Here is a 19,194-nt window from a genome sequence, read left to right as displayed (position 1 = left end):
TGTATGGTTATTTAAACATGTGTTGTCTTGTAATTATAAGTGAATTATAGCATCTTGCCTGTTGCTTGCTGCTACATGTGATGTGAATGATGCCGGCTCCTTTTTCCTATGACCACACTACTTTGTAACTCTGAAAGTTTATTTTATTTTTAAATGCTTTCAGAGATAGGTAACCATCACTGAGTTCATCTAAACTATTTTTTAAAGTAGTGAACATCTTTGAAGGGTTTGTTCTCTTTTTTAGCAATGTCCTGGTATATTATATTTAGTTATTTCAGTAAGGAACTAAAGCTGTGTGCATTCTCTCTCTTTCTATCACTGAAGGGCACATCTAGTTCATTTTTTGTACAACTATTCCCTCAGAAGACTACTTTCCCCAATCAATGTAGACTGAATTTCATGTGATTGGTTTTGAACTTGTCACATTATCATACAAATGAGGCATAGATTCACAATTTATTTAAACTGGCTTATACCTCCTGTCATTCCTATCTGGATGCTTGCTTAGGATGATGGAAGCTGTAGTACAATATATTTGCAGAGTGCCAGTTTGGAGAAGGTTGGTTTAAAACAGGGGTCCCCAACCCCCAGGCTGCAGAGAGGTACCAGTCCATGGCCCATTTAGAACCGGGCTGGACACCAGGAAGTGAGCGGCGGGTGAGTAAGCGAAGCTTCATCTGTATTTGCAGCCACTCCCCAGTGCGAGCATCCGCTGGGAAGCAGCTGCAAATACAGATGATCATTAGGGTCCTCTTGGTCTTGAAAGGAGGAGGGAGCGGCAGCAGAGCCAGGTGGCAAGTGAAGCGGGGAAGCCGGGTAGGGAGCCTGCAAGCAGCGAGGGAACTGGCAAGCAGGTCAGAGTGGGCTGCAGGCCGGGCTGTGGGGGGCTCCCACTGAGTTTGTGAGTTGCATAAGTATTTCATTATATATAACAATGTAATAGTAATAGAAATAAAGTGCAGAATAAATGTAACTTCCAGAAATGGTCCCTCGTGCCAAAAAAGGTTGGGGACCACTGGTTTAAACAGTAGGTAAGCCTATGCAATCTTGAATCTGTAAAACATGGGTCCTCAAACTTCGGCCCGGGGGCCAGATTTGGCCCACATTTATCTGGCCCGCCATGCCCATTTGAACCCACTGCACCTGCCGCTGCCCACCTTGCCCTGCGTGTGGAAGGCAGAGGTTTGCTTGCTCGAAGAAAACGATCTCCAAGCGAGCGAGCCACTGCCTCGTATGCCCGCCTGCCCGTGCCTCCCCTCACTGTGAGCCCCACCCCTGCCTCAGCGTGCGTGCCCACCCGCGCCACCCCTGCCCCCGTGCCCACTGGTACCACCTTTCCGGCCCACGCCCAGCACCGGCACCTTTCAGCTAGCCCCCTGGTGAAAAAGTTTGAGGACCCCTGCGGTAAAACATTTTGTTCTGATACAGCAATTGTGGAGTGTGTGGATCTCCTATGTTAGTCTATCGCTGTTGAAAAAAGCCTATTTGCCAACTTCATTAACAGGATAACAGGAATGGTGCACAGCTGTCAAAATGCAGAGCCTAAGTTGTGACAGCATTGTGAAATCCCATTCTAAAGGACGTCAGCCAGATTTCTTCTTTGATCAATATCTCTTGCTATAGATGGTTACCAGTCATCATTTGTCACTGACATTTTATTCTGCTGGACTGTAGAATATTTTGTGTGATTTTTAAAAAGAATTCTGGTTGTCTGTGAAAGGGAATTTATTATAAACTAAAATAGTTCATAAATTTTAGTTGTGCTTAGTTGAGTACCTTCAGCTGGAGAAAGTAGTCAATATAATGAAAATTAAAGCAAAGGATTTTGTGATAACAAAGATTCTCAGTCTATCATTTGTAGTGTCCAGTTGAATCATGGGCTAGAAATTATTACAGAATTGCAAATAGTGTTCCTCTATCATTGTTAATATTCTAGAATTCTCCCTCACTTTTTTCTTTTCAAATGTAGGCATGTGTGTTTTATGACAGGAAAGCCTTTAAAGACAGCAGCTAGGTTAACATCCATTTTAATTGTTCACTCTTCAAATTTAATTATAAGGAAAGGTTGCCTGGTGGGTTTTGAAAATTTTTGAAAAAGAAGGTTCCAATTATATCCATTGCTTTCTCTTGGCCTTTATCTCTGAAACCGCCCCTTGCTACCTTTACGCTGACATTTTAGAATGTAATTGAGTTATCTTTCTTCAGCACGGTTTTTGTTTAAAATTAAATGCAACCCCATTCAGTGAAAGCCATTTTGACTAACGGTCACGATAGAAATCTAATAAATAAATAGAGGTAGCACATTTAAAATGGTGGGCATATAGGCCCTCCATATACCTCACCTTAATTAACATATGGTGCACTGCTATGCCCCCCAAAATAGTATTTTTTTTTCCTGAGATCTTTCTTTCTAAATCAAAATATTCCCAGGTTGGTTATGATTATTCATGGCTTTCCATGTCTGGTTCTAAAAGCATCTTATGCTAAATTTGAGCACTGTGCAAATGTTCTCAATGGAGGATAGAAACTGGAAAGAGCCATGCTTAATCACATGCATTTTGCCTCACTGATGCAGGCAAAGAAAAGAAAGCACTCCCACATAATTTTCACACGAAACCTAAGCCTTTCCTGAATTGATCAAGCATCTTTTTAAAAATGGGATGGAATGCCCTTTATTCAGTGATGACTTTATTTTCACATGAAGTCTGATTCAAGCCAGAATAACATAAATCTAAACTGTGCTTAGCAATATTTGTGAGCGGGAACCAATCATCCACAGTGCTGAAGGTGGGCACGTCTCGAAGTTCAGAACCATCCCTTCCATTACTACTTCAAGGTTTGAAAGCCAGTTCTGTGCTGAAGCCCGGGTGCCAGAGACTGAACCTGGAACCCTCAGTATGGAAAAGAGGGTGTCTTACCTTTCCAGGTAACTCGATAAAGGAAAAATCCTTCTAGTATTGAATTACCCACCATAGACAGAAAGCTGGCACTAAGATACAGAAAGCTGAATCTGAGATGATGTTACCCGGAGCATTGGCTCCCAACCATTTTTTTTACTTGCATAACCCTTGGCAGCCTATTTCCATAATTTGTACCCTTTGTATTAGCAAAATGTTCGTAATTAATATAGTTGCTGTTATTGCATATCTATATGTTGTAACTGTAAATAAATAAACCAATAATAGAATTAAAAGGCAATGGAATAATGTGAACAGTTAGTGCATATATATTTACATTAAAACTCGAAAGAGTTTTCCACCATTATGCAATTTTTGTGTACCCCTAAATTCCCTGGTTTGTACCTCTGGGGATGCAAGTACCCCAGGTTGGGCATCTCTGACCTAGAGGATGTATGCTTCAGCTACTGTTTTAAATAAATAAAGAAATACTGGACAGCACAGAAAGGAAATGTATCGTTAAAGTGATGTTCAAAAATTAAGGCTGTCAACTTAACCAAAGCCACCTATGCCTGTACTAAAAGCAGACATTCAGAAAGTGAACTTTCCGTTCTGTTTCGAAAAAAGATTAAACTGTTTTAAATAAACTTCACCTCCACCTCTCAGCACCACAAGTCAACGCCCAGAGAAAAGAGCCAAGGGCTGCATTTTTCTTCTAGGCAAATAGCCACGACACGGGGACGGGTATGCACATGATCTGGCAAAGAGTTTCTAATCACAGTGTGGGAAAACAACCCAACTCTCATTTGCTGCATTGCCCCTGTGACTTAGGAAAAGCCAGCGCCGCGCAAAGGGTGGCCGGATGCTCCCGCGTAATCCTGGAGAAAAGCGCTCCAAACGATCGTTTAGCGCTACCGTGCGGCTCGGGATGAGGCGTTGAAGGCGTACCAAAGGAGCGAGGTTAGCGCGACTCGCTCCTCCCTCTGCGCCGACACGCCTCTTGCCCTGCCTCCAGCGCCTCCCTCCCTGCTCCTTTTCCACGAGCAGCTGCGCCCGGGAGCCGAGTTTGCATGCTGCCCGTTAGGTCCCGCCTTTGGAGGAGCGCGGAGCTCCCGAAGGATGCCGCCTTCTGCTTCCCCTGCCTCCATGACGGACCCTTTAGCCATGCTGGACCCCACAGGTGAGTCCTACCTGAGGCGGACGGCGTGGCGGGGAGGAGGACCCAAGAAAAGCTGCTTTGGCGTCGCCTTCTCTCCCTTTCCAGTGTTGCACATTGTGGGGCAGCGGGAGGGGGATTGTGCGGGTGCGTTTTGCCAGGGGGGGAGCGGTGCGTGGTTAAATGGAAAGGGACTTTTGAGGGTGGGCGGCTAGAAGGGCTAGGAAGCCGTGCCGTGTGTCATCTCGTTATCTGTGGGCCGGGCCTATCTTGCTTCTTTGCGCCACCATTGTAATGTGGGTAGGATTTTATGCACCGACCGTGTGGTGTAGTGGTTAAAGTGCTGCACTAGGACTAGGGAGATATTCAAGTCTCCATAAGAACACAGGGAAGTGAATCGACGGGTCCATCTGATCCAGCATTCCATCCACACAGTGACAAACAAGCTAATGTTGTCGCCATTCCTAAAGTTCAGGGGCAATGCAACAGGACTCCGGCAAGCACGATATGAGCACAACAGCAGACTCCTGCCCAAGTTCCCCAGCAACTGGTGTACCCAGACACAGCACCTCTGGCTTTGGAGGTAGCGCAGAGCCTTCCAGACAAGTAGTTATTGATGGCCACTTGGCCATGTTGCTTACCGAGTGACTTTGGGCCTTTTGCTGACTCTCAGTCTGATATACCTCACAGGGTTGTGAGGATGAAATGGAGAGGAGGAGTAGGATCATCATATAAGGCACCTTGGGTTTCTTGCAAGAGGACAAAAAAGTGGGATATAAATCTAACAAAGCAGCAGCTGCTAGGATCACTTCGTACCTCTCCCCTCATATGATATAGTAACTTTGAAGGTCTGGAGCAAACTGCTTTTTCCCGATGGTGGGTGGGTGGCCCAGGACAAATTTGTAGGAGAAAGCAGGCCTTAGTTCAGAAGGAAATGCTGTGGAGGATAGAGCCCTGAGGGTTGCTACATAGATATCCATGCAGTTAAAACACCCTACGACAACACTTTTGTGAGTTTCTGCCTGCATTTTTGTCCACAGTGGTTTGTTGCCTGCTTTCTGGCAGTTGAGGTTCGGAGCTGTAACTTTTTCTGTCATGAGAAAACTGCAGTGTAAAAAAATCTGTTATCCAGTATATAAATAAATAATACAAAGGATAGGGGCAGGATCCTGCTTCATGTTTCTTGTTTGAACTCTCCATCCTAAATGTTAGGTTATGTCACTTGGGTAGGGGTCAGTGGCTTAGTTGCTTCAGAAATGCTAGCAATTTGTAGAAGTTATGCAAACTTGCTTACATAGTATTTTTATTATTTTTAATTATAATTAGTCAGCCACTTTTGTCAGAGTGGCTCATAGTATAATAGGAGTCAATTGTTTATATCTAAAGTGCAGAAGCCTTTCTCCCTATTTCACCTTATTTTCCCTTATTTGCAAGCAATGAATTGACTAAGCCACAATTCTTCCTCTCTCCTTCTTTTGCATACACACAGGTGCTTTTTAAAGGAATTTTGTTGAACTTGCGCTTAGACACTGATTGGCTTCAGAGAAATAATAGGATTCATACTTCTTCTCTTGCTGTTTCTGTATTTTGTCCCAAGCCTATAGATGCAGTCCCCACATATGTCCCTCATCTGCTGTGGAAGGCTGAGCAGATTCGGGGTATGTTCCAGGAGGAGAGGGAACAAACAATGGGGGTTCCTATTGCATGAGTGAAAGCCCACAGATAATGTTGGATGGAGCCCCAAGTATGTGTCCAAGGGGCTTGCCGCATTTCCCATACACAAAGTTCTGGACCACTTACGTATCCCTCCTTTACCTCTTTAGAAGCCACCCATGTGAGCCTGGAAGTGTTTGGCATACCAAGCGCAAAGTTTGTGGGCTGGATGTTTCTCAGTGATTTAGGAAAATACAGTCTATTGAGTGGAAAATCTGTTAGGGCTTATCAGGATACTGTGGTTTAATGCCAGGGAAGATTAATTCACAAAATCAAACAATATGAAACAACAGAAAATGGCATACCTTTGAGTACGTGCAGAATGCATCTCCTGTACCAATGAATAACCTTCTCCTCCTATACCTATATGAGATGCATAAGGGTTTGGGGCAGAAATGCTGTGACTTTCAGGTAACCTCAACTCTTCCACTGGTTTTTAGAATAAATTTAGGACGCTTCCGTGGATTTTCCTTGATAGAGCAAGCGTTCTGTTACCCCTTTATACAGATTTTCACTTGTGAAGTAAAACTTTTATTTAGCATTCATACTTACACAGAAATAATCCTTCTTTTAAAAAAAATCTATTTCATTCCAGTTAAGGGAAACATTAAGTTGGAATCATCCCTTAGCTTGCAACAAACCATATGTAAACTCTTCCTGTGGAACAGTTTTAGCCATACCTTTCAGGTACACAGTTCTGATATACAACCATAATGTGGTAATTTGGCTTAATTTATGTATACACATTATAATGTTCTGCTTTCTTGCTGCAGTTTTACAGATTCTTTAAACTAAACCTCCAGTGTCCCACTGTTGTTAACATAAATTAGAACTGTGATAAATATTACATGTTCAGTGTTTAATGATAAAATGTTCAAATTGTGTGGGGAAGTTAAAGAGTGTTAAGAGTTTACTGTAGAAGAAATGAATTAAAGGGAAAGGCAAGTAAATTTCATAGTACATAAAAATATGGAGAAGGGATAAAAATGGTATGGAGGAAATTTGTTGTCTTACCACTACATAACATGTGGGCTAAATGGTATAAAATTGTTTTTGTGGAGGAGGAAAGAAAGGGTATGCACATATGTACCAACTATAGTTTGGTTTCAAGTCTTATGGAAGCCTATGAAGCAGCTTGTTCTGGATCTGACAATTTTATAGCAGCAATGAGAAGAGATTATAGAATTCCATTCCACTAGCAATTGATAGTTCGAAAGCCATCGCTTTGCATCTAAAAATACAGGTCAATTCCAGCAAAAGTCAACGATTTTTAAGACCTGTGGATTCCAGTGGGAGATAGGAGCATATGGCTTAACCATTGTTTTACTGGAATTACAGAGATGGCTAAATCATGCCATCTCCCCCCCCCCCCCGCTCTTCTGGAGTAAAATGTTTTATCTTGCTAATTCTCCTAAAGGACAGTGCTATAAGTTTACTGGTATATTGTACAAACCTGCTAGAAGAGCTGTAGTTTGTGAAATCATTCCATGCTATTGCCTAACAACTCAGAGACTAGGTTCACGTGATACAACAAACTATTCTGTGGTTTATATTTTTTGGCCACAAGCCACCCTGAAAAACCATAGTTTGTTCTAAGGGTTGCTTGACCCATGATGGGCCATCATGCTTTTCAAACCCTGGACAGCCATTGTGGGGATTTGGTAGTGAGCCTCTTGTCAAGAGTGGCCAAAAAAACCCACACACCCCTCTGTACAAACTCGCCCTTGCTGTACTCTCCACCAATGCCCAAGTGGCACTAGTTCACCACCATTAAAAAAAAAAAAATGGCCGTAGAAAACTGCATGACTCCATGTGTAATTTTAAAAATTATAATGATTATATTTGTCTTTCATTTCTGCACTCTTATGGCTGCCTGATGAGTGCAGTGTTCCTGGTCAATTTTGTTGTACATTTAGCTGTCAAAGGGAGCCCCAGAGTGTAGTAGGAAACATGCATAGCAATTGACAAACTGAGAATGCATATAAGCTAATTTGCATACCATAGCCCTGAGATCACTTGCCTAGCTACATACTGTAGCTGAAAAGCACTAGTAAAGGGGGGAAAGCAGCAAAGTCAGGTGCATCAAAAGGACAGAATCTCTCTCACCTGGCTATGTGAACCTCTGGCTTTCAGGGTTTCAATACCTGCATCTCAGCAGCCACCTTTTCAGCACTTCCCAAAGTCTTCAGCCAATTCAGAAAGGAGAGGCTTTCCTGAATTTTTGCAGCTCCTTTTCAGAGCACTTAACTACTTCAGTTACTGTGGTTTCCCATCAGTTCAGAAAAGAAATGCAGAAATGTATGGGAAATTACAGACTGGAAAATAAGTGGAGGGGAGATTTGTGGACTTGTCCAGGAACCACAGTTACTGTGGCAGTAAGGGCTCTAAAAATGAGTTGTGAAAAGTGGGGAGAGTTGGTGGCTTAATATCAGAGCAGAATATCAGCAACCCCCCCCCCCCCAGTTGCTGGGAAACCAAGAAAGACTTCCTGAAATAAAGATGTTTTCAGGAGGTGCCAGAAAGAACACAATATTGGTTCCAGAGAAATGGAGTCACTGCACTGTAAGGTCTTCTCCAGGTGGACTGCAGTTGGGCCATAGATCAGCAGAGAACCATGCCATCTGATGACCTGAGTGACAGTGCAGGGAAAGGGAAAAGGCCCTCTCGGATATCTTGGTTCCAAGTCCTCTAGGGCTTTGTATGCTAGTACCAAGACCTTAAACCTGGCCTCATAGTGAAAGGGCAGCCAATGCAAGTCCCTCAGCAAAGGAGGTAGCTTCTGGCACTAGCCAAGCTGCTGCAGTCTTCACCAGCTCCAAGCTATGGACCAGCCTTAAGGGTAGCCCCACATAGATTCATTGCAGTAATCCTGTCCTGAATTTACTGGTGCCTGTAACACTGTCAACAAGCTATCCTTTCCTAGGATTGGGACATTATTCTGTTTGGGACAAGAAAAGAAGAATCTAAATTAGAAAGTGTGAGAAAGTGTTATTGTGGAGTTAGGTTTAGATTTATAGCCTACTATTTCAAATATTTTAGGATTAAGCATTTTCAATATTTACTCACACTGATCTCACAGTAGAAGCTTTAAACATGGGGTTAATTTTTCTTCATGGTTATTCTGATGTTGTGCTTATGAAATAATAGGAGAAGTAAGACTAGACCTAAGGTACACAACCTTATTTGTGTAAATAGCATTCTTTAAAAAAAAAAAAAAGTCGGTGGGCTTCTGTTAGTTAATGGATCATGACAAGTGGGACCTGCAACGAAACATTGCAGTACGAAGAGCTCCTGCTCAAGTTTCATGCCAGATTTCTGAATCTTTCTTCCCTTACTTCCTCAACCCAATAGGAAGCATTCTGTGGTTACTGAGCATGCTCAGTCCTCAGTGGGCTTGTATTTCAGAGTTTTTTCCCATTAGGATTCATTCCAAAGTATTTTTGTACTAATACAAACCTTGAAGTTCTCCTGAGAAGGCTGATATCTCATGTTTCTCAGTGGCACCATTTTGGCTACAGTTGTATTTACCCCCTGAATTCTCTAATAGAGAGAAATTTGCAGTATTGTCTTTGTTTCATTTGTAGGAGGTTTATTGATGTGATGGGCCAAGGCTATTTAATGCTGCAATCCTGTGCCTGTTTAGACAGAAGAAAGTCCTGCAAAGAGTCCTTTAAACATGCATAGGGCTGCACCTTAAGAAGAACAAAATGCTGTATTTCTGATTGCAACTGTTGTGATAGTCACATGAAAACTGGGTTTATATTTCCATTTTAGCTATCCTACCTAGATTACTACCTTAAGACAATATACTTACTTGGCTTTTTCTTGCCCTTGACTGTCTCAGTTTATATTCTCATAAAGAAATATAATGGCACATAAAAGAAAGGTCAAACAAGTTATTGCTTTCCTAACGCTCATTAAAGCCAACATGTATTGATTCCTGTCTGTATAGTGTTAGTATGAGGTAAGCAAATCTTTTCATTACATGTTAAAGTAAGTTTTCTTTTGTGCTTTCTTGACTGGAGCTTGAAGGAAAAATGGAAAAAGGAAATCTTTAGTCACAATTTTTTCCTTTGACTGAAAGTAGTTCATTAAAACTGTAAAATAAAGATAAATGTGCATCCTGTTATTTTAGCCTGCCATTAAATTATTTATTGGAGAAGTAATTGACACCAAAGCTATTGAGACACAATGATACTAGGTTGCTACTAAACTAATGAAGAAATCAATTCAGGGTTTCCTTCTGCCCCAACTCCTAAAATTCAACAAGCTAAGGATTATCAAGTACTTTGCTGTAAAAAAAATATCATAGCACAGATAAGGCACTGCATTGATAATGGTTTTAGTCTTGGGGTTTGCAGTCATATCTGGTTAATTTCTTTCTGCATGCTGGGCAAATCAAGCATTTAATCAGAGGAAGCAACTGCCAGAAACCGATCTGATATCACCATCAACTCATTAGCCCATCATATTTAGTTTTAGGATCCATTAATATACCTTAATTTTATGAGTTGTTAAAACACATGCAGCTTAAAACAATCCAGGACAATAAGGTTCTAAAGTGATGAGTACAGTACTCAATTGTTAACTCAGGGTACAATCCTATCCAAGTTTAGAAAGGAAATATAGCCCTTTTTCTGCCTAACTTGCTAAAGATTGTGCCTTATTTAAATATTGGCATTGCTGCCAAATATTGGCTATTTAACATTCCAGGGTTTCTGTGCATACGTGCATGGATTAAATGAGGAACACCGTCCAAACTATATGGTTCAAAGGCTAATTTGAACATGTAAACATTATGCCAAGAAAGCATTCATTTATTCATTGCATGTATGTGTCTCCTTATACATGTGAATTACTTTTAGGGTACTTTACATATGCTGATTGCATGAGATCACACACACAGAAGGTTCAAAGTGAGACCATTCTAGGCATAGACCAGACATTTGTAGGAATTAAGTAGCACGGACCATGGGTGGAAGGCTTGTTTGAATCCTTAGTAGTGCACTCTATTGCATGTTAAGCCCTGTTGAATTCAGCAGAATGCACTCCCAGGTAACTTTCTTTAGGATTGCAGCCTGTAGCAACCAGCTGTGTTGGACTACATCACCAGCCAACATCTGGAGAGAGTCAGTTGTAAAAGTCTTCATTTCTGTACTTCTGAAGATAAGGAGAGTCAATTTACCTCCAAATTGTTATTGGAGGGATACAATGTGATATGATACAGTATAATATAACATACTAGCAGAGGAACAAGACAAAGAATGAGGAATTTTATCCTATCAACAGAATGAAGACTTGCAAAAATGAACCTGATTACAGTACTCCTATAACAATCCAATAAAACTGTCTAGGGCAAGTGATGGCAAACCTTTTCAAGACCGAGTGCCCAAACTGCAACCCAAAACCCACTTATTTATCACAAAGTGCCAACACTACAATAAAACCTGAATACTGAGGTTTTAGTTTAGAAAAAACAGCTCACAGCCAGTCCAAGCAAATACCCTTGGCAGCGTACTGACATGCTATGTGAAAGCTCAGATGAGTCGTGGCTAATGAGTCAAGGCTCGTTCTTCTTCATGGTCTCTGTGCATCACACATAATGGGTGCTGCGTCTGCGCAGTGCCTATTGCCGGGTAGAATACAAAAACTTTAACAAATTTTGGCAAGAGCTCTGCACATCTCCCCCTTGGTGCTATAAAATGCGGAGTGCCCACCATTTCCATCAGTCTTCTTTCGACCGCCGATCACTTTGCCTCGAGCTGTTCATTATCGTCCATTACATCCTCTTGCTCTTTGTTCTAATCGCCTTTTTCTCTTCCTCTTCTAGTTAAGATAATCCTCCCTCCAAGTTTTATTACCTTGCCTAGTTAAACAATCCTTTCCTTCCTTAACAAAAAAAAAAAGTTGTACTTCTTACCTCTCTACTATCCTTTCAATCCATGCGTTTCGCTATCCGCTCTTCTCGATGGCTCAGCATGCGGCCTTTCGAAAGTGCTCTAGATGCGGGGCCAAAATGTCTCCAATGGACCCGCATGAGCTTTGCCTCCTCTGCTTGGGAGAAGGACATCACACTGACAAATGTGGTCATTGTCAGGCATTTACTAAACAAGCCCAGGAAAATCGGGAGAATTGGCTGAGGAAGATCCTTAATTATTTGTTTTTCGGCGCCAGGCAAAGACCTTTTTATTTAAACAGCATAAAAAATGTTTTAATAAATAAATAATAAATAAATAAATCATGTCGACTGCGACTCTCATGCACTCGTCGGATCCATCGCCCTGCGCTGAAACGCCTGGCTACGCTCCTGCAAGTTCCCCGACGAGACCAAGAGGTGCGACAAGGGAATGCCCTTCAACGGTTCCGACCTCTTCCATGACCACACGGACTATAACATTTACAACGCTCAAGCTACTGTTCGGAAGATGGAAATTCCGAACTCCAACCGTCATAAGTGGCTGCAATCTCGCTACCCTCGCTACCAGCCTTACCATCGCTATCAGTCGCTCCAGCAACTACCTGGCAACAGACACTGCGCAGGCGCAGCACCCATTATGTGTGAATGCACAGATGACCACTCGAAGAACGACAGTTACAGGTAAGCAACCTGCCTTGATGTCATCACTGTCCTGAGATCTTGTATAATAGGACGGCATACAAACACTTTTAATAAATAAATAAATACAAATCACCTGGTGCCGCTACTCCTTTCCGAGCATACGCATGCCCTTTTGTGCGCTGTTATCCAATGCTTGGCTGTTGGGGCAATGCTGGGGCGACTCGGCTTGCGTGCTGACGGAGAGGGCTCTGTGTGCCCACTGTGGCACGCATGCCATAGGTTCACCACCGCTGGGCTAAGGCATCACTCCATTAGCACCAGCACCTTTGTTGTGGATGAAAATATCTGCCTTAGACCAGGCAGAAAACCACCTTTCCACTGAGCTTAACGTCTTCCTGAAGCACATGTGCCCAGGGAACTCCCAGAGGAAGGGGTGGGCAGCAAGAGCAGCCCTCCAGCCAGTCCACCTGCACCTTCACAGCCATTCCCATTTGCTGGGGGTCAGAGCTATCCCATGTGGCCTGAACAAGCAAGCTTGTTCCCCTTGGTGCAGTGGACGATGCTTTTACACCGCCACTGCTGAAGTGGGGTTCAGCTCCCAGTTCAGTTATCTTCTGGATGTGGAATGCGGCAGGCACCAGTCTCTCACCCCCAGCAGCAAAATGTCTTGAGCCAGCCCCAGGATTTCCTAATACAGTGGCACCTTGGTTCACAAACGCCTCAGTTCACAACCAAATCAGTACACGAACAAAAATTTCAGAAAAAATTGCCTCCGTTTGCGAACTCCACATCCGGCGACGACCACAATCATGGCCATGTTCCTGCACGAACACTATGCTGATCGCGCCCATCTTCCCCGCTTGCAGTCATATACAGACCTGTGGTCACTTGCCATAAAGTATTATTCAATAACAATATTGAATAATGGCTCCAAAGAAAGTGCAGAGCAATCATGGTGATAAAAAAAACGTGCAGAGTGGTAATGAAGGTGACCAGAATGTGCAGAGCAAGAATGGTAAGAAGAAGGTTTTGAAGAAAATAACCATTGAAGAAGGAAATCGTAGAAAAGCATGAGAGTGGTATTCGTGTGACTGATCTGTCCTCCAAGTACAAGATGGTGAAGTCGTTACTTTGTTGTTCTTTGTTACTTTGTTTCAGATTTTTGTGATTAAAAAAAAATATTTACAGAACAGATTAACCTTATTTACATTGAACCTTATGGGGAAATTTGACTTGGTTTGCGACCAGAGTCATGGAACAGATTAAGTTTGTGAGCCTAGGTACCACTGAATTGATTCAGAACAGCCCAATCCTATGAATATAGTACTACTGTTCTATGTTTCTATTACTTATCCTTGGTTTTATTGCACAAAAATACATGCTTGATGTTTCATTATTTTAATTCATATATTGCCTCAATTACTTTTTCCCTTCCCATGATACTTCTAACTATTAAAAAGGTAATGTCTATGAAATTTCCTGATACCACTCTAAGAAAAAGAACTCATTTAATAAAGTACAATACAGTGAGTAGAAAATCCTGCTTAAGATGGGACAGAAAGTTTTTGAAGAGAAACCACACAATTTCAGTGTGAATAAAGCTGAGTTGTAAATGTACACTGAAGTGCAATGATAGGTAAGTTTATTACAAAACCTTTTACAACCAGCCCAAGTGACATATCTTTACTGAAGAAGTCTGTGTGTATAGCTGGAAAAGCTCAGAACGGTAGTTGCATTAGCAGCTGTATCTGAATTGGCAGTCATTTTGGATTCCTGAGCCAAAATTGAATGGGTTTCACCACTGCATTTCATCAGTACCATACTGCTAATATGCATGCAAAACCACCTGGTGGTTCACTAAATCTAGTTTCCTGTCTCATTTTATAGCAATTAGTGCTCTTTGTCTCTGGATGGCCTGTAGTGATTTACATCTGTATCTTTCTGCTTCATAGGTCTACGACCTGGCATGCTTGAACAATAGAACCCTCGCCTCATGTTCAAATTCTTCACTGTAAAATGGACTCTTAACGAGAAAATCAAGTAATATAAACATTTTTGTTGTCTTGGCTTTATTACAGCCTTCAACAGAGAAAGCAACACACCAAACACTGAAATAGTTACCTTGCTTGTTGTTTCAAATGTGATGCAGACCAAACCTTACTTATTGGTTTATTGAATTACAACTCATCTTGTCTAATTTTTCCATTCCATTTCCATATTTTTCTTAATAATGTACTGCTCCTCCATAAATTAGTAGGAAAATATATTTTCCTCTAGAAGACCAAATAGCTAGTAAGGCATGGCAGTGTATCCAAAGTAAATGGCCAGAATCCTCCACTATCTTTAACTTTCTGCTTGATGTAGCTCCATGTTTTCCTCCCAGCATCCCACATCTTTCTAAACACACCTATTGAATGAACTTTCCTTTATCCTGTTATCTCACACATCTTATTTGTAGATTACTGTCTTAGAAAGTTTAACAGTGTTAAAGAGGATACTGTCCTAATCACTTGGTGCAATGGTTTGGTTTGGTTCGGCTAATAACATTATTATTCCCCTTGAAGTGAAAATGGAGACATGGATCTGGGGGTGCATGTTTTTTCTCTCTCAGGAAAGGCAAGGAGATGGGGGACAGGTGTGAGCAGATAACATGTGAAAACGCTAATATGAATAATCAATGCTAAGGTATACTGACAATGAGGACAACAGGATATCTATTAGAGGCAGAAGAGGTTACAATTAAAAGAAAAAATATGGCAGCCAATAAAGCCTTTGGGAGATAATAGTGAGGCACTGGACAACTGTTATATATTGTGGAAAACTGGCAGGCTCCAAGGAACTGGCTTTCAGTGGGTGATGTTTTTCATTTGCAAAGGAAAGCAGCCAAGGAACTCCAGGCAACAGGCTACTCTTTTTGGAAAGTATAAGAACCCCTGACATTTTGGAAGCAAGAGGGAGCAAGCCTGTGCTTGTTCTTCCAACCCATCCTTCAGGTTAGGTTATTACCATGCCATTAATGATGGCACATTTGCAAATAGGAATGGGTCAATTGCTTTTCTGTTGGCTGAGTGTACTGCACTGCACTTTCTGTCACCGCACCTGCTGCATTTTGGGTTTGGGTGAGCAGACCTTCCTGTTGATGGTGAAAACTATTTGGTTACTTCTCTTTGGAAATAAAGCTTTACACTTTCATCCAAGCTTGTTGTAATTGTTAACTCACCCAGCATGATCAACTGAGATTTCTGATTTGGTAAAAGGAGTGTTGCAAATGTAGCTACATTTACCATTTTGTTTCCTTTTGGTCCTGGCCCCAGCACTGCCCCTTGAAAGATATGGAACATGCAAACTGAAAATATCCTGGGGCTGCATCTGATCTTCTTGTATCCTCTGTGCAAAGTAGAAAATTTGGGGTAGTGGGTCATCTGTTTGGAGTCCTGGCAAATATCCAGCATTGTCACCCCTGGAACAGGCCCAATGATGGTGTTACATCTCCAAGACTGCCCTGTCCTAGACAAAATTGCTATAGATTGTAATTTCTCCAGTCTGTCTGACTATATATAAAGAATTCAGTGATGGGAGCCTGTGTTTTTATTCTCATCTAATTGCATTGGGCAGCTTATAGCTGTAGGAAATACCTGGCTGGTTGGCATTCAGCGCTGGTTGGCATTCTTCTGCAATGCTGAAGCAATCAGAGCTGAGTCACAGAGCCAGATATTGCAAAATCCCTCACTGCTCTGAGCCTCAACCTCCCAGGAAAGAGTAGAAACCACCGGAATTCAGATGTACCAATCAGCATCCATGGTGGGAATTTCAATTCACTGGGTGTCCGTCATTGCAACCTGGTCATCAAAGGTGTAAAAGGGAACGGTACCGTGCTCTCTGGGTCAATTGGCCATTTGCTGTGATGGGACTTTTCTCGAGAATAAAACTTAGATTCTTTCCCTTTTTTTTTCGTGCTTAATTGGGCAGAGCATGCCAGGATAGGAACCCTTGTGTCCAACAAAGCCTTCCAGATTTTTAGCTTAAAACTCCCATTATCCCTCAGCAATGATTATGCTGGCTAGGGCTGATGGGTGTTGTAGGCCAAATCAGGCAGGTACGCCAAGTTGCCCACCCCAGTTGGGTTGCACTTGTTTGCAGAGTGGAAAATTCTTCATCAAAGTAATCCTCATGGGCTGACAAAGATAAATATACTTTTCCAAAGCGCATACTGAGCAGTACTTAAATCCAGTGCTTTTTTTTGTAAAAAAAAAAAAAAGTGCCAGAACTCACATCTTGTTAATCTTTTATTTAGGTTTTTTTAGGGTAATCTTTTATTAGCAGGACTGGTGGTTGAGAAGTAATTAGTATTTTTTTTCATTTTTAAATTTGGGGTCACACTTTTACACTAAAAATGAAAGATTTTCAATTCACCAACTTTTTTTTAAAATAAAGAAATTATTTACCTTTTGCACGTAGCCAGTCACTCTACACACACCAACACTGTGTAATGAAACATAATGGTCGCCGCCTGCAGTAAGCACTCAGCACACAACCACATGACCAATCACAAGCCGAGCAATGTCAAAAGCTGAGCAGCACCATCACAACCAGTGCGGACACACAAGCAGCCCGCATGCACGATTTTAATGATTTTGCCGCTGACCTGCTACGCCCAACAGGGCAATTCAAAATCACCTGGAAAAATCCGTCGAAAAAAGGTGCCGGAACACCGTTCCAGTGTGTTCTATGACAAAAAAAGCCCTGCTTAAATCAATCGGAGGGGTTGGTTGTAGAAGTGGTGTTACCTACCTTCTACATTGTTTATGTTAATACTTCTCACAGTGAAGTATGAAGTGCAGCTATCACCTTGCCAACCAAAGTGGTCAAGCAAAATTATAAGCTCAACTGTAATGGTTCAAGAACTTCCATGACTATTCCCTAAGGGTTTCTTAACTCAGCATTTAAGAGTAAAAAATGCTGTTGATAAGAAGTTAAGTAGTAATGGTATGAAATAGCATACCACAATGATAGGCAAATTTGTGACTTCTGCATGATTGCAAATTCTTAAATGGAGGGAAGTTGATTACATAGCCTTCTTCATTATCTAGAACTTTTTCAGCTCATTTTAATTAGTTGTTAAAAGATAAAAGCTCAAATCAGCTAAGGCATGGTTGACCATTTCCCTTGGTACCCTAGAGAAAAGTATGAATTTAAATAGCTTTGGGTCACAACTGCTATAGTACAAAAGCATTGGCTTATATCAAAGATAATTCAAATTGCATTGGAAAAGTGTTATTAGTAGCTATTTGTTACATCTCTGTCCATGTGTAATGAGCAAATAAACAGTTGCATATAAAATCATTTAAAACCTTCACTTATGCACATATCTGTCCTTGATTCCTCCATGCTTCTGTTTGGCTTGCACCATGCAGTGCTATAGATGGAATTAATGCATACTGCTGGGTCCAAAGAGCCAGCATTATTTATACCCTATCAATTGGAGGATATGACACATTCCACTGTGTTGAGTGACTGGAGAGCTGAACAAGTTGCTTGCAATAGTTGTGAATGGAGTGTGTCCGTGTGGAATTGCTCATGTTGCCAACAGTCGACTTAAAGCAGGTCATTCCAGTACTGTGTTCTTTGCTGAATTTTATTTGAATAATGGCAAGGGTTACAATAAGGATTGCCTTAACAGTGTTGCATGCTTGCTAAATGCAGTTGGGAAAAATGTGCCACACGTATTGTATAGTGTAGGTATCATAGAATGGTAGAGTTGGAAGGGGCCAGAAGGCCATTGGGTCCAGCCCCCTGCTCAGTGCAGGACACCCAGGTTAAACCATCCCTCTCTGATGGCTGGCCAGCTGCATCTTGAATGCCTCTAGTGTGGGAAGACCCTTCAGCTTCCCTAGGTCATTGGTTCCATTGTCTTACTGCTCTAACAGTCCGTAATTTTGTTCCTGATATTTAGCTGGAATCTGGCTTCCTGTACCTTGAGCACATTATTCCATGTCTTGCACTCTAGAATGATTGGGAAGAGATCCTGTCCTTCCTCTTTGTGACGGCCTTGTGACGCTTCTTTCCTCTAACACTTTACAGCTACTTCTCAGCATTTGCCACTTAGGGCAACTGCTTGACTTTGCCTAATTGTAGCAAAGTCTTTGGGTTCTAGAACTGCCCACCACTGTCTTTGATTCCATCCAGCTCTGGCATGTGGCCCCAGCTTCTTACTCTCATGCGAATGCAGTCTTTGACAGGAAAAACGTTTGCCTGTCTTTGGTAGTATCTCCACTGGAGCCCTTTTCATGTGTGAAGTTGCTATGGGGGCACACAGTAATCAGTGTAATGCAATATACATAATTTGCTTTTTTCGAAAAAAAATCTGCTATGTACACAGCATTAATGGTTCACAGAACTGGAGCTTAAAAAAAAATTATTCACGGTCATGTCATCCCATAAGTGTGCACTAAAAAATAACTACTCCCCCCCCCAAAAAAAAATCTTGGAGTGGGAGGAGAGGAGCATGTCATGGTGCCAATGTTAAGGTGTTTTTTCTGTATACAAATGCCATGAAGATCACTGTAATAAAAAGAGGATGAGAGTGGAACTCATGCAGAAATTGCAAGCACTGGGAAAATAATAAAAGTAGTTAACAATGAAATATTAAGGGAGAAATTAGTGCTTCAGGTTGTGGTGTACATCATGTTTCCTTTGCATGAGTTATACATTTGGTAGTATATAATTGACCATTAAGAATATTAAACTTAAATATGAAAACCTGATGTCAAAGTCACACTTGTGAAACTCACTGGATGGCCTTAGTCAAGATACTGTGTCTCAGCTGTATGGTTACTATACCATTTTGAGCAAATGTGGGATATTGTAGC

General features: G+C 41.7%; 1 protein-coding gene across 1 annotated transcript in view; it reads left to right on the top strand.

Moving 5' to 3' along the window:
* Positions 1-19,194, top strand: part of TMEM255B (transmembrane protein 255B) — a 73,261-nt gene that overhangs the window by 9,975 nt on the left and 44,092 nt on the right. The gene's annotated exons all lie outside the window — the stretch shown is intronic.

This window comes from Varanus komodoensis, unplaced genomic scaffold, assembly GCF_004798865.1.
Source record: "Varanus komodoensis strain SLA01 unplaced genomic scaffold, ASM479886v1 scaffold2, whole genome shotgun sequence".
In the NCBI taxonomy this organism is placed as follows: Eukaryota; Metazoa; Chordata; class Lepidosauria; order Squamata; family Varanidae; genus Varanus; species Varanus komodoensis.
The sequence above is the reverse complement of the archived record's forward strand: the minus strand, read 5'-3'. Positions and strand labels throughout refer to the sequence as shown.